This window comes from Leptosomus discolor, chromosome Z (genome assembly GCF_034619465.1).
Source record: "Leptosomus discolor isolate bLepDis1 chromosome Z, bLepDis1.hap2, whole genome shotgun sequence".
Lineage (NCBI taxonomy): Eukaryota > Metazoa > Chordata > Aves > Leptosomiformes > Leptosomidae > Leptosomus > Leptosomus discolor.
In genome coordinates, this window is record NC_141419.1 from 51,304,046 (window position 1) to 51,329,950 (window position 25,905).

Here is a 25,905-nt window from a genome sequence, read left to right on the forward strand (position 1 = left end):
TGTCAGGTTTCAGAACTCCAGTTTTCGGATCTGTCGTTGGAGACATGGGCTTGTCAGTGGAGTCTGTCAGTGGCTCAGAACTCATTTTAGGACATGGTTTCTATTCCCTCCTGACCTTCTTCTTGGTTTAGCAGCTGGTTCTGTGGACTTCAACCTTCCCCCATGGCTTCTAGCTAGATCTGTCCCTTCGTGGTCTTACTGATTTGTAATTTGCCCACAGCTGTCAATGGAAACACTGATGTTTGTCTCCATAGTCAGTAATAAATTGTCAGGAAATCCTGCGGTTGTGGCAGCTTCTCTGGGTTGCCTATGGTGTGCAGTGGATGGTTCTGGCTAAATTTCTTCAGTAGCTTGAAGCATTAGCAGGTGTACCTCTTGCTGATCAGCCCTAGGTCTCTGTACCATTTGGGGAAGCATTTTTTGTTCTCCTACATATAGGAAATCTCACTCAGATTTGAGGCCTTACAAACTAATTTAATTTGTCTCTTTGTCCTAATTGTAATAAACCCTAGGCAATTGAGGAAGCACACCTACAGCCTCCAAAGATAATCTTTTGTCCTCAAACCCTTTTCTATTTGCAGAACTACAAAGCCTGAACTAGGGTCTTGGAGCACATAAACTTACAAAAGCAGATCTGTTCTTTCAACCTGAAACGTATTCATTGAAACAGAGCTGTCCTTAAAAGACAATAAGGCTGAAAAACTTCAGTTTGTATTCTGGCCAAGAATACTTCAAAAGCATTTTATGTTGAAGCAGACAACATATCTAGCATCTCACCTGTGACCTAACATGTCCACTGACAATTGTGCTCCCATTCAGAAACAACACCAAGTCTTCATAACTGCTTTTGAGGCTGAAGCATCCTTAAAGAACTGTTGGATATACTATAAGTTGGTGCAGTGAGCAAGCAGAACTTACTGAAGCTCTGGCTGCAACCAAAGTATGAAATAAATGTAAATTTTCCTTGGTTTCAAGTCATTGTACATGTCCTGATGAAAACATAAGGGTGGTGCGCAAACTTCCTCCAAAGCAGAATTTAAGTATGACGAAAATAGGGAAAAGCCAGGAAGAAAGGAGAAGAGAAACGTTTGAAAGAAGCTTCCAGAGGAAAATCAAGCGTGGCAATGGTTTTGAGGTGTGCATTACTTAACAAGGTGCTTGGCCTCATTTATAATACTGTCTATTTGAGTTCAGGGAGTGGATTGTAGGAAACCTGTCCATGACTTGTGTGTGTGACCTTATTTTTCCAGTGGTGCAGACAGAAAATGTACAACTACTTAATAATTTAAATATAAAATCCACAATGACTTGCCTTGAGTAATATATCTTCCTGCAGCGCTGACAGGAGCAAGCAGACAGCATAGACGGTTCTGCCTAGGGCAAGATTCTGCAAGTGGTGGCAAATATGGAGACATCTGGCTGTGGGTGTATGCAGATGAAATGGTGGCTACCCCTGCCTTCCATCTGTCAACCCTGCTTCTGCACTAGAAGTCATGATTTCCCCCTTACCAGGGATGGCCGATTGACATGCCTATTTGCTTCTGGTCTCCAGTTACTAACTGTACTGAACTAAACTAGGAAGCTGTTCAGAAAGTGGTCAATATGTATTGTTCCCAGAGGCTGTGAGTAGGTACCAACATTTAGTACAATTAAAGCCCTTTGTTAGAAGAACAAGAATTTTTTAGAACTTTTGTATGGTTACGCATAGCCTTGATCCAGCCTTGTCTCCTACACACAGACAGAAGTGTTATTTTTTGTTATGTATTTAAATGTCTGAAGTAAATAAACAGTTGGGCAGATATAAAAAGGAGGTAAAATGGTACAAGCTTGAAAAATCACTAGTGTAACTAAACTGTATTTAAGAATTCCAAAAGCAATTTTTATTCTCTTTTCATCCTTCACTTTTGCTCAGTTTTCTTGGTGGATTAGGTGGTAGATGGCATGGTCAATACACAGCATTCCCTTGAGGTAGTCAGCTGTTTTCTGTTTTCCTCTCATTCTTCATAGAATGAAGCCTTTTCTGACTCACAAGAAAATTGGGAGCCACTTTGTTGTCTGTAAAATGTTAAGCTAGTGTGATTTCTGCCCCTTGCCTCAGCTCAGAAAAAAATAATTTCTGACGCTCTGGCCAACCATTTTTCATCTTAGAAGAGGCAATTATTCATTGCAATGTTTTGAAAGCATTGCTGGAATCCTGACTCCTGCTTAATTGCCCACCAACCCTGCAAGATTCCAGTGATGGTCTGACTCTGTGGCTCGTATTTTTTTTAATATTGCTCAGTCCTAAAAATTTAAGTACTTTCAAAATGTCGCCTAGGACAAAAATGGCATGCTAGAGAGTGACGCTGATTTGACTCTTAGGGTTCAAGGTGGAGGCAACATATTTGTCTATTTAACAGTTAAATGTAAGAAGCGGAATCCCCCTATCTCCCTCTTTCTGTAGCTCAGGGGTTCTCAAATTATGTATACGCCCTACTAGTGGTATGCAAACCATTTCAGAGTAGTATTCTGTCCCAACAGAATTCAGCATCCTCCCTCATGCTGGCTTAGCAGTATCTCAGAAAAGCTTGGAAACCTTTGATCAGACCAGCGGGGTATCTTCAGATGGGCTGGATGAAAGATCAGTCACTCTTCCTCCTCCTCATCTAGCTGAGAGGTGGAGGCACAGAAGAAGTAGTAGAGCCAGAATGACAGAGGAGATCTGTGGAAACACTGAGATTTCGATTTGAGTGTGACTCAATTGCTGATCGACTGCTTCTTTCCTTGGGAGAGATTGTCCTTTCCCAGTTGGGTACATGGCAGCAGGGGTCTACTTGACTGGATAGACAGAGAACCTTAAATGCAAACTCCTAAGCATGACAGCTGTGTCGCCTCTGTAAAAAAACAGTGTGGTTTTCCCTACTTGTGCCAGGGGCAAAGATTTGCTCTTGCTCTCTGCCTTCCTTGCCAAGTCCCTGAAGCCCACAAGGGTTCAAGGAAAGCTCAAACTCTGCAGGACCTTACGTTGCAAATATGTTCATGAGACAACTGGACCTTGTCCTTAGATACCTCTAATTTGTTGCTGTGTTTTCAGAACATTTTTCTTAAAGTAAAAGGAGAAATACTACACAGTAGCATATGATAGGGACGTTGAGGAACCAGGTAAAGATTTATGACTAGGTTCTCTGGTAATAAAGAGTAGTACAGTCCAAACACTTCCAGCGTAATATCTACAAGAGATGCGCCTTGACTTGAGATGTCTAAGACTGCCTTTAGACAATTAACCCACAAATGTATCGGCTTCAAGACATCAATATCCCATCCCAAAGAAATAGCTACTTTGGGGACTTATACTCATCATTAAACTTTTCCCTTTGTCTCCAGGCTACATCCCTTCCTCCTTCCCAGATAAAATAGTAAGTATGAACTATTCCACATGAACACCATAAAATCAGGGCACTTTGGCTCCCCTGCGAGACAAGATCATGAAGATCAACCAGACACAAATTGGCTTACAACAAATTGAAGCTCGTTGTCTTCACTGGGGGAAGGTGGACTTATTTTTCACACTAGGCCATATTAGTTAACTGCATGTTAAATCATAAAAAGTGCTTCCAAGGTGTGGGTAGAGCTCTTGATAAGTCCAGGTCACTATCAAAGTTTAAAACATCCTGTTTCCCCTTCACCTATAAACATCTGAATCCTTTCCAGTCCTCTGAAAGGACTGGAAAGAGCCTGGACTGGAGAGCCTCTGCCTAAAGCTGAGTGTCTCACATGCTTCTGGGGAGCTTCATGATAATTAGGTGGTGGTGTAAGTAGTTCCTGCTTTGAGAAAGGCTGTGAGAATCACCTATGTGATGCAGACCCAGCTATTGCACAGGATAGCTCAGACTGTATCCTCTGTGTCACTTAGCACAGAAGGTCTCATGTAGAATCCCTGTATCCCTTTGGACACAGTCACAATGGGAAGTCACAGCCCACCTCATCTAGAGCTGCTCCATTCCAGGGCACGGTTCCCCATGCCTGCAGGTGCAGCCTGTTCTTGCCACACTCAAGTCCAGTCATCTGATGCAGCTTATTGTAATATAGCTCTTTTCATAATGGACTATGGGTATTTACTCACAGTGAGGTAGCTGTTTGTTGTGCCTGGTGCAGTAGACATATGCTAGTCTCACAAACAGGTGTGCTACAAGTTCAACATATGAATTCCTGAGGTCTTGATGGTAGTAAATGAGCCTTCTTGAGCTTTCTTTTCTCCCTGCCTTTCTCTTGATTCCTAGATCAACAGCATGCTTCACCTCAAAGGCTGCTGCAGTATCTTGAAACATCTGCCTTCTAGTACATCAGCGGAAACTTCTCTGCTATTGATACTGATCTGCCAAGCTTTAGCATATCATCAGGATGTCCCCACACTTTTTCTGCCACAAGAAAACTGCCACAAGACAATAGGTTACGTAGATTTCTAGTTATTTTAGAGAATATTAATTGTAACTTGGGGATAAAGCTCTTGTATTAGTGAAACTATTATAGTAAGCAGCAAAAATGGTTTGTGCTGATTGAGGTGACATAACAAAAGAAAATTGGCTGCTTTGATTTAAGTTGTGTTTTAAAAGACACTATTAAGAAACCTGAAGCAAGTTTGTCTTTAGAAATGGAGAACCACCTACCAGATCAAAAATGTAGTTAGAAGATATAACTGGAATTATGGAGGTAATTCAGAAAGAGAGAAACAAAAAATGTAGAAGAAAAGTAAGGGGCATTGTACACATTAATCCCTCTACAGTGCAGTGATTTAACCTAGAGCAAGAGAAATTCCAGTGAGACCTGATCACAGTAAATGTGAAGCTAAAATTAGATGCTTGCAAAAGCAAATCAGGATGCAAGAATCAAACATAGCTGCTGTATATGCAAGAAGAGATGGAAAACTTGATTGTGAGCTGTCAGAGATGATCTTTGCAGGCTAACAGGTTTGAATTGTTCACTGAAATTACTTTAGTCCCAGAAGTGAGGGCTACTGTCACCCTACAAAATATAGTTCTATATGCTTGCTAAACTGTTCTTGTCTTGGAAATCTATGTAGAAGCAACTGGTGATTATACTAAGTTGACTTAAGGTGAAGTCCTGATGACAGCCCTTTTGAAACAGGACAGTTTCCTGGAGGATGCACTGGAAGCTAGATTCCCAGAAGTAAAAAATAGGCCGCCCACCCCAAGGTAAGATCCACTGGATTTACAGACATGTTTGTTGTTAGCCTCACAGATGCTTGTTTAGCCTCCTACAATAGTGATTACAAACCTTCCCTGCATCTTCATAGATAGATGCTGGAAAAATATCCCCCTAAATACCTCATAACATTCAGCTGTCTTTGATGTGTCACCCTCAAATGCATTTAGACTCAACCCATACACCACTAGTCCTTCCTCTTAGGTCATATTTTCTACACCTGTTTATCCTCATGCACTTTCTCTCATTTCTTTCTTCAAGTATGATACTTAATTGTATCATATTTGTAGTACCAACAATATGGAAAAACTGTGGGACTTACACACTGTGAAGTTAGCTTTACTTTTTTTTTTTTTTGCATAAGCATAATACGCTATCTCCACCCCCAAGACAAAATGCTTATCTGTAGCTGTAGTCCTTTGAGTGTCCCCTTACTGGGCCCCATAAAACCCTGCTGTTGACCTCACTGCAACAGTTCAGGACTATGGGCTCTTCTCACTGACTGAGTGAGGTACTTGACTGGTAGTTGCTTCCTCCACTGCAGGCAGCCAAAACACTCATTTGCTTTACAAACATTTTCAGAGGCTCATCAGAGCTCCTGAGCAGAGGCCCAGCCCAATATGCAAACAGGCACGATCAACACTCCCACACTAGTCACTTGTGTGGACCTGTTTTCCCTTCCTCCCTCTCTTGTTGTCTGATGTAATCAAAGAAACCTTGTTGACTGAAAAAAAGATATATATTCAGTCACTCGGGAGATTCCTAGACAACATTATGGCTGATGTTATGCCTGCCTCTTTATTTGTAACTGTTCATTCCAGCTCAACAGTGCTGTCTGAGGTGTCCTCTTGCCTACGCCACCCTGGTGAAACACATTATACACTGCATGACTGTTTGCACCCCATGTGCTCTCTCAAGGAAAACCTGATCAGGATTCCTGGTATTCTGTTCTGTGAAGCAAGCGTTTTAAAGGGGAGAACTAGATATCTGAATATGCCTCTTATCTCTTAACTCATACCCTTCTTAGATAATGCAATTCTTTTAAGAACCAGCACCTGAAATTTCAGTCAGGACCCACAGAAACATTAGTAATCAGTGAACATGAAGTGACCGGTAACTGTACCTAACTGTGCAAATATATAGTGTACACAGCACAGTTTGTGTAGAGGAGTATTTGCCTATCACAATATGTATACAGTGGAAAAAAATCCAAATCTTAAATATATATATGAAGGTGATATGCTTGGAAGACAAAAGAACCTCCTACTTTTCCTGGATAATCTTAACAAAATCTGTCTGCTGAAAGACAGATTTTACCCCAGGGAAAAAAATGCAAATACTCAAAATCAGAAAAGCTCTGTAATAGGTTGCTTTTGGTCAGCAGTGGATGGCCAATATCCAAGTTAGAGTGGCTACTTTCTCCCTGTTTGGAGGAACCAAAGCCAGAACTAGTCATACAGAGAAAACTACTTAGAGTAGCAAGTGGACCATGTTACACACTGTCCTATAACCAGTATTGTGACTCACAAAACATGTGGAGGGTTGAAGGTATGTATGGGACCCCACAGCAGCAGATAAACGTGAGCAGGCTGGATACATACAGCTGCATCCACTTGGTTGACATGGTTTCTAACCCTGTCAGGTTTATGCACTGATCTCACAACAACCTGTTGGAAAAAGAATTAGGAACCTGAAGAGATGTGAGCCAAGCATCCTTGTGCAAAGTGTGCCTTCGCTCATCACAATGAATAAGTAGCATTCTGCCAAGTTTCACTGTGGTATCATTGTATCTTGCACCTCAGTTTCATATCCAAGCTGCAACTCAGATTAAAAGAAATAAATCCCCAAGGGAAAGGACATCATGTACTGCATTCTAATAGCCTGGAGCCTATCTGCTTAAAAAACCCCTACCCCTGGAATTTAGTAGCAGCACATGCTAGTGATTCAAGAAGAAATCTTTTTGAGCACTTTTTCCAAATGTCTGTCACTTCCTCATGTAGCCTGCTCATCTTCCCAGTATTTACTTGTGATTTTCCATCTCTGCTTTTGATTGTGTACAGGTTGTCTGGGAGTGTTTCTGGAACTGAATTACTGGAATTTAAGTGGTATTGTTAGTGGTTTCTAAATGTGTATTCAGTCAAAAATCTCACCAGTGTTCTGTACATACATAGTGTGGTATGTTAGCAGATAAATGATAACTGATGGTCATAAGAACTGCACCACTCAGGACGGTAACTTCCTCCTCAGCTTTAATGCTGTAACTACAGCTGACAGTCAAAGAGACAATACATTGACTTGCACAATGCAGTAGGTTGCTGACAGCTTTCCTCTTACTACAACAAGCTCCAAGTTCTGAGAATGGAACATCCAAGATGCAGAAATCCTGGGAACTGAGAGTGGGTTTTTGTTTTGCTTTTCCCTGCCCCCAGCGTAAATCTCATCATTTAACAGTATGGATATGGCTGAGTTTAAAAAATTAACTCTTGAGGGAATCTAAGCTGTGTTTATGTAAGTAGTAAGTTGTTACAAATGTACTTATTTCCTGAGTCACTAAATCCCTCTCTATTTCCACTTTTCTATCTAATGCTCATCTTCGAAACATTAAGAGGTCTTCTGGTAAGGAAGAATACATAACCAGAAGTTTCTAAATGCTAGTTAATAGTTGCTGACATTCTCTGCCAATAGACTTAATGTTTCATTTACCAGTGGGAATACTTGTAAGCCTAGAGTTACATTAAATGGCTGGTATTTGCTAAAATACCATGTTTCATTTTTTCCAAATGATTGCTGCATTGGTTTGTCTTGTACAGTTGAGTGGATTTGGCCAAAGGGCTTAATGAACCCGATTTATTTGAGTCTGACACTAGAGAGAAAACCAGGGATTTTTTTTGCCATGGGAAACAGAGGATTTTGAAAGACAAGTAACAGTGAGGATTGAAGAGCTCAGGTGGGTTGGAATGACTGAGGGTATAGTTAAATACCTGTCTCTTGGGTTTAAATCTCTCTGGGTTTTATGGTATCCTTCAATCATGAAAAAATGCTGCAGTTCAGAATAGGGATAAAACTGTTCAGCTAGAGGCTGAGACAGCATGCCTTGTCAATTCCACAGCAGGGACAACAGGGAGAAAGAAATAAACTCCCCCAAACCAAAAGATTAAAGATTATTGAAAGAAATAGAAGTACCTTACTGCTTTACAGATAAAGGAGATTGCATAACAGTTACGGAGTTAAAAACTGTATGGATTATGCTTAAACTAAAATAAATATATAACAAAACAATACTTCAGAGTTTGTGGGGCAGTGAACCTCCACGTTGCCTGATTTACAGCTCCTCAGCATAAAACTTGTATGACAGATTATATTTCCCTGTTTGTAATAGTGTTTCTAGGACAGTGTGGGTCCCATGTCAGATCTGTGTCAACTAATTGCATCTCTGGGTTTGTACATATTAGAGCAAAGCATCTGGATGGTGAAAGCGGATCTTGTTAAAGGTGCTTTCCTGAGGGAAGGCAAGGTGTCTGTCTGTTTGGAAAGAAATGGCTGGTCTTTTGAAGAGGAAGAAAGATCTATTGGGGCAGATAACTGGGAAAGTCGTGTCAAAGAAGCACAGAAGTCTACAAGCCCAAAACCTAGGTTGAAAATGAAGGGAAAGTGGTTATTTAGTCAAGACATCACTGGCTGGAGGTTTTGTCAGATATGTCACAAGTATTTGCAAAGACAGAGTATGAACCACTTTGTCTACTAAAATCATAGCAGGAAAAGCAAGGTTAGAAACTGGGAAATACTTTCTAACAATCAGATCAACAAGGCAAGGCTAGGTTGTCAAACCTATTTGAAAGCCTCAGAGGACAGACACTTTATATCTTAATGACTCAACTGTCAGAAGCTTACACAGTACAGATACCACTGATCGTATCCCCTGGTAGATCAAATGACCTTTCATGGTCCTACCTCATCCTCCTAGCAAATGGGTGGGGAAAGGTGGAGGAAGTGAGCTTCTAAGGCTAGCATTGCTGGCAAATCACATGAAGAGGACTTAATGGTAGCATCAGAAAGGCCACTTAGCAAACAGTTCTTCATACTGAGCCATCTGGAGCTGCATGACATAGCGAGCACTGGCTACATGAAACATACCTTTCATCTGCTTCAGCTGTTTCACTGCTGAAGCACCAGATGTTCTTCAGTCAGTTTCTCTGCTTCATTGGCCTGTTGCCCATGTGTTCATAGGGGATGCTAAATCCTGTCTCCTCCTGTAAAGGAGCTCTAGGTCTTTGTTTTTAAATGAGAGGATTAATAGACTACATCTCTGAAGGCACAGTTTACTTGCGGTAAGAGTGACATTCAGGAGATTGGTTCCCCGTGGTTCCTGAGTAAGAATGAAGTTATCATTCAGTCATTAGGATATTCATGCAGAACCTATAATGTAAGAATGGCGTTGTTCGATCTTGTGATAAATTGAGGAAGCAAGACAGCTTGCTCTACCTGACCCTCCTTTGAGTAGAGAGGCTGCCCTTCCTAGGTGATCTCCAAAGGCCCCTTCCAACCTCATCCATTCTGCAACCCTATCATGAAACGCTGTGCACCATCTCTTTATTGTTAAGAGACTTCTCCAGTCATTAGCAGGAGAATGGAGGCTTATCTGGCTGTAAACACCACAAAGTCAGTCAGAAATGTCAGTGGTGTCTCCCCAGAATTTTAAAAATCATATTCCATTCCCAACATATCATGACTGAATGCTAGAACAGTAGCTTTATATAATTCTGCTGTTATTAAAACACTTGAAGCATAGTCACACTGACTAAGTATTTCTCTAAACCCACATGATCTACAGGTTTGTAAAACAAATCTCAATATTCTCACATGAACAGGAACTTGTGTCTTGCATCTCCAGGAACTGAAATTTTAAATTAAATGTGTGCTAACTTTGCAAAAGTTGGTGATGAGGAATGTTTTAGACTCTTGATGCAAAGGTTCAGTGCAGGCTAATGCAATACAATGCAGGCCTGTAACATACATGCATTTGAAGGGAATGTGGTACACACGTGTGCAGATAGCCACAAAACAAATCTGATAGGGTGAAAGGAAAAGGTGTAAAAAAGGAGATGTCAAAATACAGCATTTTACATATAAATCTATATCTACATATATATATACTTACATAAATGTATGTACAGCGTGTGTGTTTTGAAGTGATTATTTTGTGCTGCTAATGCCCAAATCTTGTAGATACTTCCCGTAAGAATAAGTTACACAAATAATTAGTGCATGGTACATTCATCTAGAAGACAAAAACTGGCGAATGTTTGGGTTCTTCGGTTTTGGGCTGCAAGATATTTGGAACCCAGCTTTGTGATCTTTGGTTACTACTACAGTGTTTCCCTTGCTGCCTGCCACTTGAACCTGAATGAAGAAATCTGAGTGAATCCAGTGCTCTCTGAAGACTTGTCACTGGGAAAGACTGAGTGTGAAAGGTGGTGATCAGAATGCTCTGAGTTTTCAGTTGCAACTAGCAGGTAAGTATCTGTACTCAGAACGGCAGTAATTGGTGAAGGCCTGTTGGGAGCTGCCAAGGTGAAAGGTGAAGCAAGGGAAAAGCAGCCAACAGCTGACTGACAAAGTTTAGTCACCTAGACCAGCCTATTCACACATCATCCAAAATACAATGTTGTTCCTGAGCAGTTCGAGAAAATTGTTCTGTCTTCCCAGGATGATTCAGCCATTTTACATACTCTTTCTTCTGTTAATCTGAATTGTCCTGAACAATCTTGATTTCTCTACTTGACAAGTAATCCCAGAATTACAGAAACATTTATATGGAAGGGACATCCATAGGTGTCTAGTACAACCTCTTCCTTAAAGCAGGGCTTTGTCCAGCTTGGTCCTGAAAACCTCCAAAGACACGTACTGCAAGTTTAACTATCCTCATTGTGATCTTTTTTTTTTTTTTCCCTTTCTGTCCCATCAGAATCTCCCCTGATTCACTTTATAACAATTGTCTTTCCTTCTCCCATTTGCCTTATTAAAGAGTCTGCCTCTGCTTTTTGTAGGTGACGCCCTTGTAAGCATTGAAGGCTGGTATTAGGTCTCCCTGAAGCCATCTCTTCTCCAGACTGAACTATTCTAGTTCCCTCAGCTTCTCCTCCCAGGACATGTTCTCCAGACATTTTAGCATCCTGGTGGCCTCTGCTGGACTTGATCAAGTTTATCAGTATCTTTCTCATATTTGTGCACCTAAAACTGGATGCACTATGCCAGACCCATTCTAACAAGTACCATGTAAAGCAGAACAATCATGTCACCCAATGTACTGGCCTGTTAACACATCTAAAGATGCTGTTCTCATTAGTGCCAGGACACACTAGTGGCTCATGTTTAGCCTGTTGTCCCCAAGAATTCACAAAGTGTTTTCAACAGACCTGCTTTCCAGCTAGTCAGTCACACCTCAGCCTGTACTGCTCCAGGAAGTTAAGTCTGTTCCAGGTGCAGGACTTTATATTTTTTGAATGTTATCCCTACAGTCTGTTTAGGTCCCTCCCAATGACAGCCCTGTCCTCAGGCATATAGACTGCACCCCCACTTTGGTGCTGTCCACAGACTTATTTCTGCATATCCAAGTCATTGACAAAGATATTAGGGAAAATATCTTCAGGCAGAATACAACCCATTAACCAGTACTCTTTCAGACCAACAATCCAGCCGATATTTCACCCATCCATTAGTTCACCTATCCAGGCCATAACGTCCTAATGTGGGACAAGAATACTGTGGGAGACTGTATAAAAAGCCTTGCTAAAGTCTAAGTACACAAAATCCACTACATTCCTCGCATCCACAAAACAGTCATTTCATCAGAGAAGACAATCAGGTTGGTCCACCCGGATTTACCTAAGATGTGTTCTTCTCCTTCATGTGTTCAGAAACAGCATGGGTGGGACTTGCTCCATGATTCTCTGAGGGATGAAAGTGAGGCTGCAGTTCCCTGAATTATCTTTCTTGCTCTTTTCAAAGATGGGTGAAATATTTACCATTCTGCGGTACTGGGGGACTCCCCACGTCACCATGATCTTGCAAAGGTAATAGGAAGGGGGTAGCCTTGCAATGATATCAACAGGCTCTCTCAGCACCCTCGCAAGCAATCTGTCTCATCCACAGACCTACAGGATTGATATAGCTCTATTGCTCTGGAAAGGAACTGAGCAACTACTGGAAATACTAGTTCTCAACTTTGCTGTTTGTAAACACTATATTATGGTCAGTCTTAAACTAGAATAATTTTGTTATTTATTTGCCTACTTTATGCTTTACTACTGTAATTGAAAATATTCTGTTCCGTTGGGTTTCTAGCCATTTCCCTGTTTATACCAGTATCATTAATGTGCTCATGCTGACCAATACCTTTTCATTGTTAGAAGTCCTAAAGGAGACAAACTTTTACCTAAAATGTTTGGGGGTTTTTTCCTGTCAAGAGGTCTCTGATAGATTTTCTTCCATGAATTGTTTTAGCTAGGAAATACCTGCTTCTAGAAGCTAGACTTCAATTTATTGTGTTCACATTATGCTTTTGTTTGTGTGAAAAATGTGAGTACTAACGCATGTAAAGCTAACAGACAGAATCCTTTAAATGCTATTTCTAGTTCCCCCTTCGAGTCATTCTCTGAACTTCTGTGGTTTGATCACAGCTCACTGACTATAATGCTAACAAAGAGTTTCACTTCTTTCCTAATACTAAGTGCTGCAGTTCAGACAAGGCACTCATATCTACTCAGTTATGATCTTAGATACTGTAGTCACTAGCTGAGCTTCTATTTCAGAAATATCACTTATAGTCTAAGATACTCTTTAATGGCATTGCCAAGGGCATTAGAACTGATGTTAGGGTAATGAGGTTGAAAAGAGAACAAACCATTGCCTTGGCTTTCTGAGCTCACAAAAGTCTTGTCACAAGGGGTATATTAAAGTAGATGAATTGTTTTGAGTAGGCATGGCCATATCATCTTGCTTCAGGTACCACCTTCTTAAAACTATCTATAGTAAGAAAAAACCAAAATCCATAGACTCTGGCCTTAATGATTTTCCCAGTCTGCAGTGTTTGTCTCTGGAAACACTAAGAACAACAACAACAAAAACACAGGCATCCAGTTTATAATTTCATGCACATTCTTATAGTCTGTTACTTCTGCTTCTGGCTACTTGAATCCCGCTTCCAGAAATCAGGCAGGAGGCTCCATTACTTTCTAGAATATCTTTCTGTAAGCAAAGGCCCATGCAAAGTCATTTATGATTAAACTGAAAACAGAATTTAAATTTCTGAGAGACAAGATGCATTCATTTACGCACACAACCCTTGAAGTTAAACAAAGCAAATCTACAGTGATGGCATATTTTCCATTAACACAGGCTTAGTTTCTGAATAACACAGGTCCTAGAGCCAAGCACAGACCCCGAAGTCTTGGTACACAATAAAGGCTCAGTAGTTTGCTGGGCAAGGAGGAAAACATCTTCTAGGGCTGTGCCATGATGGACAGACCATTTCCAGTTGCATTCTTAGATAAGGTGGAAGACTGTCTTGTGGCTCATTCTTGGTTGGCAGGGAGGAAAGAAAGTGGGAAATATGCAGGTATTTTAAAGAATTACATTCAAAATATATGCATAATTTGGAACATAAAGCTTACTCTGGTGTCTCAAGAGTTTGGACAGGTGAATTTTTAAGTACCTGTCATTGAACTGTGGCATTCAGCCACTTGGTGTGAAGCTGAATGTGGCATGGGTTTCCCAAGCTTTAAGCATGCTCCTTGACCTAAGACCTCCCACTTTTCAACTTTTAGGAAGCCAAAATCTTCTCAATTTCACCAGATGGAGTGTCCGAGTCACCTGCAGTTGCCACCAAGTTGCATGTCTTGCCACCAGCGCTACCAGCTCCTATCCAACCTTCCTCGTTCATCCGTTTAAAAAGACACCTACGTGCTTTTGCGGAAAAGCTCGAGCCGCCAGACAGCTGGAGCAGTGAAGGGCCGTACCCTGCCGAAAAGTAAATCACCGTCACGACCCTCACCCTGCTCACCAGTTCAGCCCCACGGCAGGGCTCCTGGGAACCCGGACATCTCCTTCTGCCCCTCGACCGCGCGCTCGCGACGGCCGGGCGCTGCTAGCGCGTGCCACAGTGAACCCCGCCGCTGGCGACCCGCCCCGGCACGCGCGCACGGCAGGGGGTGCACGAGCGCGCGTGGGCCAGCCCCGCTCGTCGGGGTAGGGGGCGGCCGGAGCTATGCCCGCGCCAGGGCCCCGCGCGCATGCGCCCTGAGCGCGACGCCCCCGCTCGGCTCCACTCGGGCCGAGCTCGGCTATTTCCGCCTCTTTGTTTTAAACTCCGGGCCGAGCCTTTTAATTTTACACCTCCCCTTCCCTTTTTTTAATTTTTTTTTTTTTTGGCGGAGGAGGAAAAGAGGGGCTGGTGTTTCCCTCTGTCTCGCGCTACCTCGGTTGCGTCGTCTGCTTTCTGTCGGTGGTGGCGCCCGGTGAAAGACGGGCCGGCGAACGGAGGATCGGTGGCGGGGAGGAAAACCCCCCGCAAGCCCCGAGAGGCGACCGCGCCACTCCCCCGTCAGGTCAGTCCGGGCCCGCGGCGTTGCGTGGGCTGGCATGGGTGTCCGCCGGTGGCGGGGCCGGCGTCCCGGCCTTCGCCCGCCCCGCTGTGGGGCCGCGGGCCGTGTGAGGCCAGGCAAGGGTCTCGGGGGCGGGGCGGGCCTGACACCCCCCCCCCCCCCCCCCCGGAGCTGTTTGTGGTGGGGCGCTGTGGGGAGCCTCCCAGCATAGGTGTGCGTGGGGCTGGGGGAGGGTGCGGGGCGAGAGGCTTCTCCGCCCCAACGGGGTGGGGGCCTGCGGAGGAACGGGCCCCCTGCCCCCCAGGTGTCTGGGGTTTGGGGCCGGGGCTATGCTTGAACTTTCCGTGCTTGCAGCAACTGCGCTGTCTTCTCGGGGGCAGGTGGGTGGTGTTAATAGGAGAGGTTGGGTTTTGTATGCAGTTCCCCTCCCTAGACGCCCCTCCCAGAGCAGGGAGTCTTCTGTGGGCCAGGGGAGCGTCTGTTCCTGTCCGTCTGTCTGTCTGGACAGCTCCCCCCTGCCTCGGGGGAAGGTGGCTCTTGTCTTCTGGGGGAAAGGAAACCATGACGCCCCACCCCCCCCCCACCCCTTTCTGCCCCCGAGCAGGGTTGCCAGTTATGCGAGGGGGCCTGGGGCAGCTGAGCTGCGGACAAGGCGGCGCTGCCTGTGCGGAGCCGGGATGGATGGAGCTGTCCCGAGTTGTCCCTGAATGCTTGCTCCCCTTCAGGGGTGGGTTTGCAGGGCTCCAAAAACACATGGCTTTGGGAGAAGGGGTCGCTTTGAGGGGTGGAATGGCGGCTGGTAGTGGTGTAGACATCGTTTCCAGTAAGCTAGAGAATAGAGGGGACGTGTTCCTTGCATGTACGACCTCAGCAGTGCAGGTATGTGGCTTCAGTGCTGTGTATCTAAGTGGCATATGGGATTTTAAGTCTCGTGAGACATAGGAAATGAAGTGGTACCCATAGCTAAAATATAGAATCCTTGTGGTCTGAGTTGTTTTAAGGTCTAGGGGATACATATATACACACACACATATATATTTGATTATGAAATTCTGATTGTTTTCTCAACCACTGAGTTTTAGTGTGTTGTGGTGCTGTCAGTTTTTGTCTCTTTTAGTCTGAAAGTGTTGGGTATTACTTCAGAGTGTCCTGTATGTAAAGATTAGCATGTCCTGAAGTTATATAGGGTGACAGGAGGTTTGATTATTATGGTTTATGAAGCATTTGGATGTTCTTTTGATACTTCACAGGTTTGGTTTTGGGTTTTTTTGGTTGTTAGAAAGCTATTATTTATGAGAAACCAGTTCAAGAAATTCTGTTTTGTTATTTGTAAATGCTCTGGAATGTTCTTCTAGAAATATTTTGTTTGATATTTTTCAAAATAATCCTACATAGTTGTCTTCCAGAGTTTCACAGAAGAATTACATTTGTGGATGAAAAGGTTTGAATTTAAAAGAAAAAAAAAAGTTGAGATAAACCGTATGTTTAAGGAGCATCCCATGTTATGTATCTTCCATTGTAATTTGGTTTCCTTTATACAGCATGAACAATTAGGCATACATGAAATATGTTGTTACAAGTCTTTTTAGTACTAGGTAGTGTGCTGTTAAAAATTATTACTGATTATTGTTGGGTAGGATATGTGTGAATTTTATGTTTGTTCTTTTAGTGGCAGGTCAGATGAGCATCTGAACTGTAACACTTACCATGTGTCTCATAAAGGTGCTTTGCAATTCATAAATTTTTTTGGTTGGTGCCAAGGTGGATAGAAATGGAAACCTTGTACTGTTCCAGTAGCCGTACTATTTAAATTTAAGTTGTACTTGTAGGTATTTTATAATGTGTTTAAAAGAATACGGAACCTGTGCAGAACCAAAGGTACTTGGTGAGATCACGTAGGATGTATTAGAAAAAGGTCAGGTGGTTTTCTAGAGAGATGCTTGGGGGTACTGCATAGAAAGCTTGAAAATAAATAGATTTTAAAGCATTTCGTAAAAAACTTCATGACGAAAATTTGTTTGATTTCTTTATGTGGGCTGATCCAGCTAGCTTGATCTTGTTACTCTGCTGTCACTATAGAAAATCGAGACAGAACAGTTGTGAATGTTGTATTAAAGTTGAGTTAGAGTTTGTAACTATGGAAGCCTACATTAATGCCTAGGATGACAGAAAGTAGTTACCGTGCTCTGAAAGAGTTCTGCCACTAAAAGACTGTAAAGTACATCTTCTAGTTGCTGCAGCTGCTCGACCTACTGTTACTTCTCCTACCTACCTACATGACTTAGAGGAGGTCATCTCTAAGCTTTATATTTGAGATATAGGTAAGCTTTTTTGCCGAAAACCGTTCTACATTTGTTTCAATAGCTTCCATTTCCTTTTTCCCATATGACTGTTTAATCTAGGTGACCTGTTTAGCTTTTGTCAGGTATGATCTCCCAGGACTGAAATAATTCCAGATTAAATTCCTGAACTCTCTGGGAAACTCTATAAGAAGAATTAGAAGCATTTCCATTGAAGATCTAAGCTAGATACGACCTATGAAGTGGATGTGGACATGATGTTTAGAAAATATATGCATGTTGATAGCATTCCACTTTTCAGCTGCTGTCTTTAGAGATGATACCAGCTTACAAGAACATTTAATGAGATTTTGTATGTTATAAAATAAACATTTTCTTGTGGGTTTTTTTTTTGTTTTGGAACTATTGTCCAGTTGGTACACATGTGGAAGTAAAGTTACTAAATGGAAGCTTGTATTGATAATGGTGTTTGGAGGTGCAGTGGATTGAAGACGGTTGGCACTCCTATGAGTTTAGTAGTTTAAACTCTGTTCTTTTCTTGTCAGTGCTAGTAAAGATGTTTGATGATGGTTGAAACTATGCAGATTTGCTAGGTTAGGTATGCTGTCATGTTTAAAGGAAATGTACAGAAAACCTGCTGAGGGCAGTTTGATTGGAGTAGGTTAAAAGCCAGGCAGAAGCTGTGCATGTCTTTTAGCTTGTATGAGACTTGTTTTGAAGCTCTGTCTTGAAGTAAACTTACAGTTTTGTATTCTTTGCACCTCCCTTTTTATAATTCAGGCTTTCTGTACTAGACTGTAAGTTTAGCTGATATGTGGAAGTCCTGAGTGCGATAAAAGGGAAGAGAGAAAGGGGTTATTCTGCACTGAAAGCAATCTTTGCTATTGTGATATGTAACACAGTTTTGTTGCTAACTGAAGACACACTGTAAACAGTGGTTTGTTCTATAATTGCTCTAAAGAGCCAAGAAAAAACTGTCTGCTATTATCTGAATTAGATTTTCTCAAGTTAATACTACTGAACAAATGCATCTATATTTAAATCATCAGACCATGAAAATGAAATACTCAATGTGGTGAGAACTAGTGAGATTGAAAGCGTTATTTGGTATTGAAAGTTTGATTTAAGTTTGCTACTGCAGAGACCAGAAGTTTTGCAATCATATTGCAGACCCAGCATTGTAGGAAGGAATAAAATGGCAGTGAGTTGATCAATGATACTGTTTTTAGTTTTCTTCTTTTTTTTTTTTTATTTTCCTTAATCAGAAACAGTACTTTATATGAAGTACTTCATATGTAGGAACTTCAGGGTCTTTACTCCTTCGTCAAACACGGCAGGTATTATTCAAAAGTAGGGGGTAGTACAGATCATTCAAAAGCAGGGGGAATGAGAAAGTGTGGTGAACTCATTACTTGTTCTTTGTGTCAAAAGATAACTGGTTTCACAGTTATGACTGCCTCTTTCAAATCACAATTATAAGCTGATGGAGCTGGTGGGGGAAATTGTTGAGGGGGCTGGGGAAGAACTGGAGATAAGAGGTGTGCGTCTTGACAGGGTGAAACTGTAAAGAAGAAATATGCAAATGTGAAGAAACCCAGGCTTTTTTGTAGTTCTGCTGCTAGTGGAATAACTTATTTAAACTATATCGTTATTTTCCATCTCTCTGCAAAGTGAGGAGACTTTTTATTATCCCCACAGACGTATTTAGGTTGACGTTAACAGGTAACTATTTAGAATTCTGACCTTAAGACTGACAATAACTTTGTTTACATTAAAAGGGCTTGTGTTTTGGCTGCAATAAGGATCCTTTTTTTGTTTGAAACTGAGTCTTTCCTTATTGTTGGAAGCTGAGGATATCTTTGCTTTGTGAATAGCATAAATTCGTTTTGATTTACAGTAGGAAGCATTCTGTGTATGTTGTATGTGGGCAAGAATGTGCTGTGCAGTATTGGCTTGATTAAGAAAGTTCTTTTTTCAGGTTGCTAGAATGAATATCATATTATTTTCTGACTTAGAAATTGCCATCTTGTAAATTTTTTCAGTTTTAGTTAAGAACTTTCTTTTCACTCTGCATAACCAGACAGTCAGTGTATAATTCCGTCTCTAGTCAATTATTATATAATTATTGTGGTGTTACTGCATGTAATGCAAACCTTGTGTGAATTATTGTGTGATGTTGTGCCGGAGCAGGTCATCTCCGCTATGTTCTTTTGCAATGTGCATGCAAACGTGTTTGTGACCATAAACCATCATTTGTTCATGAAAATATGTAAGCATTGCCAGTACAGTGTTTGCTGATTTTTCAGGTAACGTGCCATGCTGTACAGCTTTTTCTAGTCTGTCACCTGTTAAAGAAACTTCTATTTCCTCACTTTAAGAGAGTGCTGACACACTGTTATCAAATCAGTCCTCTTAATGCTTGGAATGTTTTTCTTTCCACCTTTGAGTTACTCCTTTCTTCTAAGGTGTGGTCCCCAAACCAGTGCACAGTGTTTGCCTGATCAGTTCTATCTTCACGTAGGAAGGCCACCCCAGTTGCGATGCTACAGCGAGCGATTGATTCCGTTAGTCTTTCTTGCTTTAGCATTATACTAGTTGGTTGTTTACTGACTGTTTTTCAAGCATTACTGAATCTTTTTCAGGGACCAGCAAGCATAACACCATCACTTGTTAAATGCTCACTTAGAATTTCTTATGCACAAGTTGATTTTGCCCTATGTGAAAGTCTGCACTTGTGGAAAAGTTCTTCTGTGTTGGTGTGGAAACAGTGCAGTAAAAAATTATACTCCGTGAGTGAAATTGGTCAGGTTTAGAGATAAACATTTATCTCTTTTAGGAACAGTTGCATGGATTTATTTCATTTTGTTAGTTACTTATTTGAACAAAATAAGTAACTTAACTGCCTTTTCCTATTGCAGTTTCCTAAGACATTGCAGAGTAGCCTTGCATCTTAAATTAGCTTGGTGGCACCAGAGTAAGAAGTTTATTTGCATACCAATTTATTAATCTTGTGTTTCTAATCTTGTACTTCTGTTTCTTGATGGGCTAGAATGAGGTGGAAATCCCTCTCAAGATCAGGTCATTCTGTAACAATTTCATAAAAGACTCATGTTTGTATTCATAAAAGGCTTCATTCATATTTCTTCTTTTGATGATTGTCCACAAGAAAACTAGTCTAGATTTGTACAGTCTTATATCTGAGGTAGCATAAGTGGCACCGGACCAGGTATAAAGGCCTCCAGGTAGCTAGTGGAGCTGATTTTCTTCAGGTCAGCTTCTTGCATGTCAGATTCTTTTCAAGATTTGACAGAAGTTTCCAGAACCAGTCTGGGTATATTGATCCACATGGTATTAAATGAATATTGGCACTTGAAGGTTTAATTTTATTAATATCTTTGAAATACACAGGTATAAAGTACTGTGTTAGTTGCAGTAATACTTAATGCAACTTTTTAGGCATCATCTTAGATGCCACCACCAGAAATTGTTTATCAGGAATGTATTTGTTCTAAGCTGTAACAGTTATTCAGATTATATAAGATCATCATGCCCGGATGATAGTAGCTCATGGATTGTGTGATTATGATTTTATGACTAAAAATGGCTTGAATTTGGACAAAGTGTTACACATACAGAGAGGATAACACCTTGTTTTGGTTTTTTTTTTTTTTTCTTTTTTTTTGATAAGTGGTATTTTATCCTGGCCTTTTTTCTTTTTTACTGAAATTAACGATGCAGTGGGATGCAGAACAGTTAGTACTGTCTATATAAGCTGTTCTGTGATCAAGTACGTAAATGGATTATGGTCTTCAAGTGAAGTATTTTTGACGCTTCTCTTTGGGAAGGGAAAGTACATTCTGTTCCCACGTTCAGTTCCTCCCTCCGTCCACCAAATAGGTCAAATGACTTGCCTAGTGGAACTTGAGGTAGATTTCCAAAGCCACTGCTCTGTCAGGATATTTATTCTCCAATCACAAGCGTGAGTTGACAGTGAATTGAATTTCCAGAGGTGGCTGGAAGGTGTCATGGAGGTTTATTTTATCTTTAGAATATGGAAATACAGAATATAAGGATAAGTGAAAAGTTTCCAGATTGTTCTTCTGTAGCTTCCATTATTAGGCCTGATGTTACTGTTAAGATATATTCACTGGAAGAGTGAAGACAAAGGAAAAATGAACTGCTTTAGCTTCTCCACACATTCCTTAGCTGCTTACTGCTTCCCATGATAAGTACCCTTTTTTCACGTTAGTCATCCATTATTGCCATCTGCAGACATTGACAATTTTAGCATCCAAATGAAAAAAAAAAAAAAAAAAATTCAGCTCTCCTCTCCCAGTTTCAATCCAAAAACAAAGGAATGACTTTTTTTTTTCCGGAGTTTACTTTTTCAAATACCCACAATGTGTGAAGATGGAAAAAGTCCATCTGAGAGAAAAAGTCTTTTAGATGCCCAGGGTTTGTTGTGTGGAGTTCACTGTGAGACAGGGTCCTTTCTATTCTTGTCAGCCAAACTTTTAATGATACATGTTTCTTGTGAAGTATTTTATTAAGTTATGTTCTAAAGAATGGAGGGAGAGAGTGTCAGTGAAGATGTCATCTATTTAAACAACTATTACATTTTTATTAACATTTATAAGTTATTTTGATTGTTCTTTATGGCATAGTTCCATCTCCAAAATCAATTTTTGGTGAATTGCAGAGAGGAACCAAATTCAAGCTTGTAGATTCCTCTAGCAGGCTTGCGCTGAAAGACTGTTTCTTCCCTTCTTACTGTACATGTCACATATCCATCTAGTGTTTGAAATGTGCTATAGAAGCAATAAGGGCCTATGAAAGTGATTTTGCTTTTAAAGATTCCTGAGGAAGACTTCAGGTATACCTGGAATGTAATTATGATAATACATAGCAAAGGTAGTGTTTATTTATTTCTTGCACGAACTGTCAGATGCTGTTTAGACTAAACCTTTTCAGAGAACATTTTCTTTGTATAGTTTTCGAATAGTTTGTATTAATGTGTGGTTGAAGAGTTTTGTTGGTAATGGCCATGTCTTTGAATGCTAATTATAAATTCTGTGATAATTCTGTAAGTTCAGCGATGTTTTAGTGATGGATCTCTCTTCATATAGAATGAATAAAAGATTGATATAAAAAGCTTTAGCTCATAAATGAGTTAACACTGTTTTCTTTGTAATTTGCTGCTTTCTGCTTTGCTGCTGTTGATTAGAAAGGTTCTGCAGTATATCATAGAATCATTTTACGTCCATGTGAAATGTTGTTGTGAATGCCTGACTCCTCGCAGCATTAAAAACAATTTAGTGGTTATATGTCTGCTTTCATGCTAATTTTCCACACAGGTCTCTTCTGCAAAAATAAAAATAGTTGGTCTACTGATCCATTCTTCTACTAAATTAATTTTTTATTTATTAAGTCTATTACTTTGTTTCATCTGGCTGTTAGTGCTGTCCTTGTTTACTTGAAGCTGGAAAGAGCTAGCTGCTTATCTATTGGTTTTCTGTTTCAACTTTATTTTCACCAGCAGTCTTCCCTTACCTAAAAAGCTGACATCTGTGCCTTGTTTTAAGGGATTCTGAGGAGTTTTGTGTAGATCTAAATGCAGAGTGTGTCTTCAGCTCGTTTATGGATGAAAACTAAACTATTCCAGAGCATGTAGAATACCATAACCGTGACTGGATAAGGAAGAGCGGTTTAACTGCTGTACTATTGAAAGATGTGTTTTCTATACTTCTGTCCTGGGTTTGGCTAGGATAAGGTTAATTTTCAGCAGAGGCTGTGAGGGGGGCACAGCCAGGACAGCCAAAGCTAAGTAGCCAAGGGGTATTCCATACCATACTGACGTCAAGGTCAGTATATAAGGAGGAGCAGCGGGAAGGCGCGCGTGGCGCGGTGTGTCAGGCGATCTGGGCAGTGAGCATTTGCGTTTGGTGTCTCTCGCTGTACCTATTATTTCATTAGTGGTGGTGTTGTTACCGTTGTTTCTTCTCTCCTTATGTTGTTCCATTAAACTGTCTTATCTCAGCCCATGGGATTTGACTTTTTTCTCCCAGATCTCCTCCTCACCTGCCATGAGGGGGAGAGTGAGCGAGCGGCCTGTGGTGCCCTGCTCCCGGCTGGGCCCAAACCACAACAGTCCTTTTGGTGCCCAATGTAGGGCCTGAGGGGTTGAGATAATGGCAGATCTGGCCAGAGCGCGTTGAGAGTTTGTCATACACATTTGTTATATTAGTTAAGTGACCACTGGTCACCATGTTGGTTCATCTGTTCGCGTGGTGGTGCTGTGTAAACTCCTATGTGCGCTATGTGCTCCCTGTGGTGATGTCTGTGACCGCTGGGAGGGGGATCAGGACTGTCATCTTGCAGCACTGGCTAATGTCAACTTACAATATGATTGCATCACTGGTCCTGAGATTCAGCTGATATTTGTCTGTGGCACTGCTATCGTGCTCGTTCCTCAGGCACCTCCTCTCAGAATTTGTTAATAATGGCACTCAGTCCATGGGAGGGACAGAGTGGGATAATTTCTCTCACTCTTCCATGTCTTCTTCCACCTTCAGGCTTATTATAGCAGCTTTTGAGAATTTTGAATATCCCTGGGGTGCCCGAGTCAGCATGTTCTTATTGCTGTGTCTTCTGAATGTGTCCCAGGTATTGTTCACAGTTAAACAACTTTTTTTCAAGAATACCACCCAAAGATGTGCCCTGAGGCTGGATAATTATGAGTGGCAGGGTGTGTGGGAGAGTGTGGGCAAGTACATAGGACAGTGGTTGCCCCCAATGTTTTGGATTTTCACCCCTGAACAAATACAGAATCCTGAAAACTAGTAAACATTTGGAAAAGGTGTGCTGTCACCCTGGCAATTCCAGAGAGTCACAAATCATTGCAACATGCTGGGGCCTGGCCCAAGCCTGCCGAGCCCTTCTCAACACAACTCAGTGCCCTCAAGGGAAAGAGAAGGTCTCTGGACCTGAAAACAGACCAACAGGCACTACAGCTGAACCAGAGAACCAACCTGTGCCGGTATCAGTTGCCCCTATACGGAAGAAGTACACAAAGAAATCGATCCGCTTGGTGAGGGATGAAAGTGGACCAGGGCCATCTTGAGAACAAGAGGAAGAGGCAGAACCAGAGATCATCACCCAATCTCTATGCCTGAGTGACCTGTGAGATATGCGAAAGGATTTTGGCTGCCATCCAGGTGAGCACATTGTCACCTGGCTGCTCCGATGCTGGGATAATGGGTCCAGTAGCTTGGAATCAGAGGATAGGGCAGCCAAGCACCTGGGCTCCCTGTCTAGGGAAGGGGGTATTGACAAGGTGATTGGAAAGCAGACGTAAGCCCTCGGCCTCTGGAGGTGACTCCTGTCAGGTGTGAAGGAGAGGTACCCCTTCAAAGATGTTACATGTCACTCAGGCAAGTGGAGAGAGGTATCCAGTACCTGAGAGAACTAGCTGTGCTGGAGGTGATTTATAATGATCTGGATAATGGGCAATCACTTCTAGATCCAGATGAAGTCCAATGCACGCAGCCCATGTGGTGGAATTTTCTATGAAGTGCACTGCCATCCTGTGCCAACTCATTGGCACTAATGTCCTGGAACGAAGTGAGGGACAAATGGTCGATGAATTGGCTATCCAGCTCCGGCAATACGAAGGAATTCTCTCTTCTTCCCTACAGGCCTGTGTCTCGACTGTGGAGGAACTGTCCCGGGAGTTCCGGCAATTCAAAAAGGGGGTGTCCTACTCCCCACCTGTACGGGCCCATATCTCAGCTATTAGAAATAGGCATTCCTCTGCTTAAGAGACAGAACACAGAAGGTACGCATCATGGCCTACCCTGTGGTTTTACCTGCATGACCATGGAGAAGACATGAGGAAGTTGGGTGCAAAACCCACTTAATTCCTAGCTGCGCAGATACATGAGTTATGGGGGAAAACCACCACAAAAGGGAATTCTTCCTGGAAAGATGCTGCTTTGGTTTCTAGTGGGAAATTGCCCAGACAGGGTAGGAGGGCTGATCTTACTTCTGATCCCCTTGAAGGCACTTCTAAGTCATTTTTATGAGAAGTGGATGATTCTGATCAGGGTTAGAGGGGCCCTGCCTCCAGCCAAGTGGAGGAAAGAGACAACTGGGTTTATTGGACCGTGTAGGTCTGATGGCCTGGCATGTCAGACCCACAGGAATATAAGGCTCTAGTAGACACTGGTGCACAATGTACCCTAATGCCATCAAGCTATAGAGGGGCAGAACCCATCTGTATTTCTGGAGTGACAGGGGGATCCCAAAAGCTATCTGTACTGAAAGCTGAGGTGAGTGTAACTGGGAATGAGTGGCATAAACACCCCATTGTGACTGTCCCAGAGGCTCTGTGCATCCTTGGCATAGCCTGCCTTAGGAAGGGGTACTTCAAAGACCCAAGAGGGTACTGGTGGGCTTTTGGTATAGCTGCCTTGTGGATGGAGGAAGTTGAACAGTTTTCCACCGTGCCTGGTCTCTTGGAGGACCCTTCTGTGGTGGGGTTGCTGAAGGCTGAAGAACAATGGGTGCCAATTGCTATCACAACAGTACATTGGTGGCAATATCGCACCAACTGAGACTCTCTGATTCCCATCCATAAGCTGATTCCTCAACTGGAGAGCCAAGGGTGATCAGCAAAACTCACTCACCGTTTAACAGCTCCATATGGCCAGTCCAAAAGTCTGATGGAGAGTGAAGACTAACAGTAACCTATCGTGGCCTGAATGAAGTCACGCCACTGCTGAATGCTGCCGTGCTAGACGTGC

General features: G+C 42.0%; 1 pseudogene; it reads left to right on the forward strand.

The window, feature by feature from the left end:
- Positions 1 to 13,719: 13,719 nt before the first annotated feature.
- On the forward strand, positions 13,720 to 25,185 carry LOC147413284 (uncharacterized; annotated as a pseudogene).
- Positions 25,186 to 25,905: the final 720 nt, after the last annotated feature.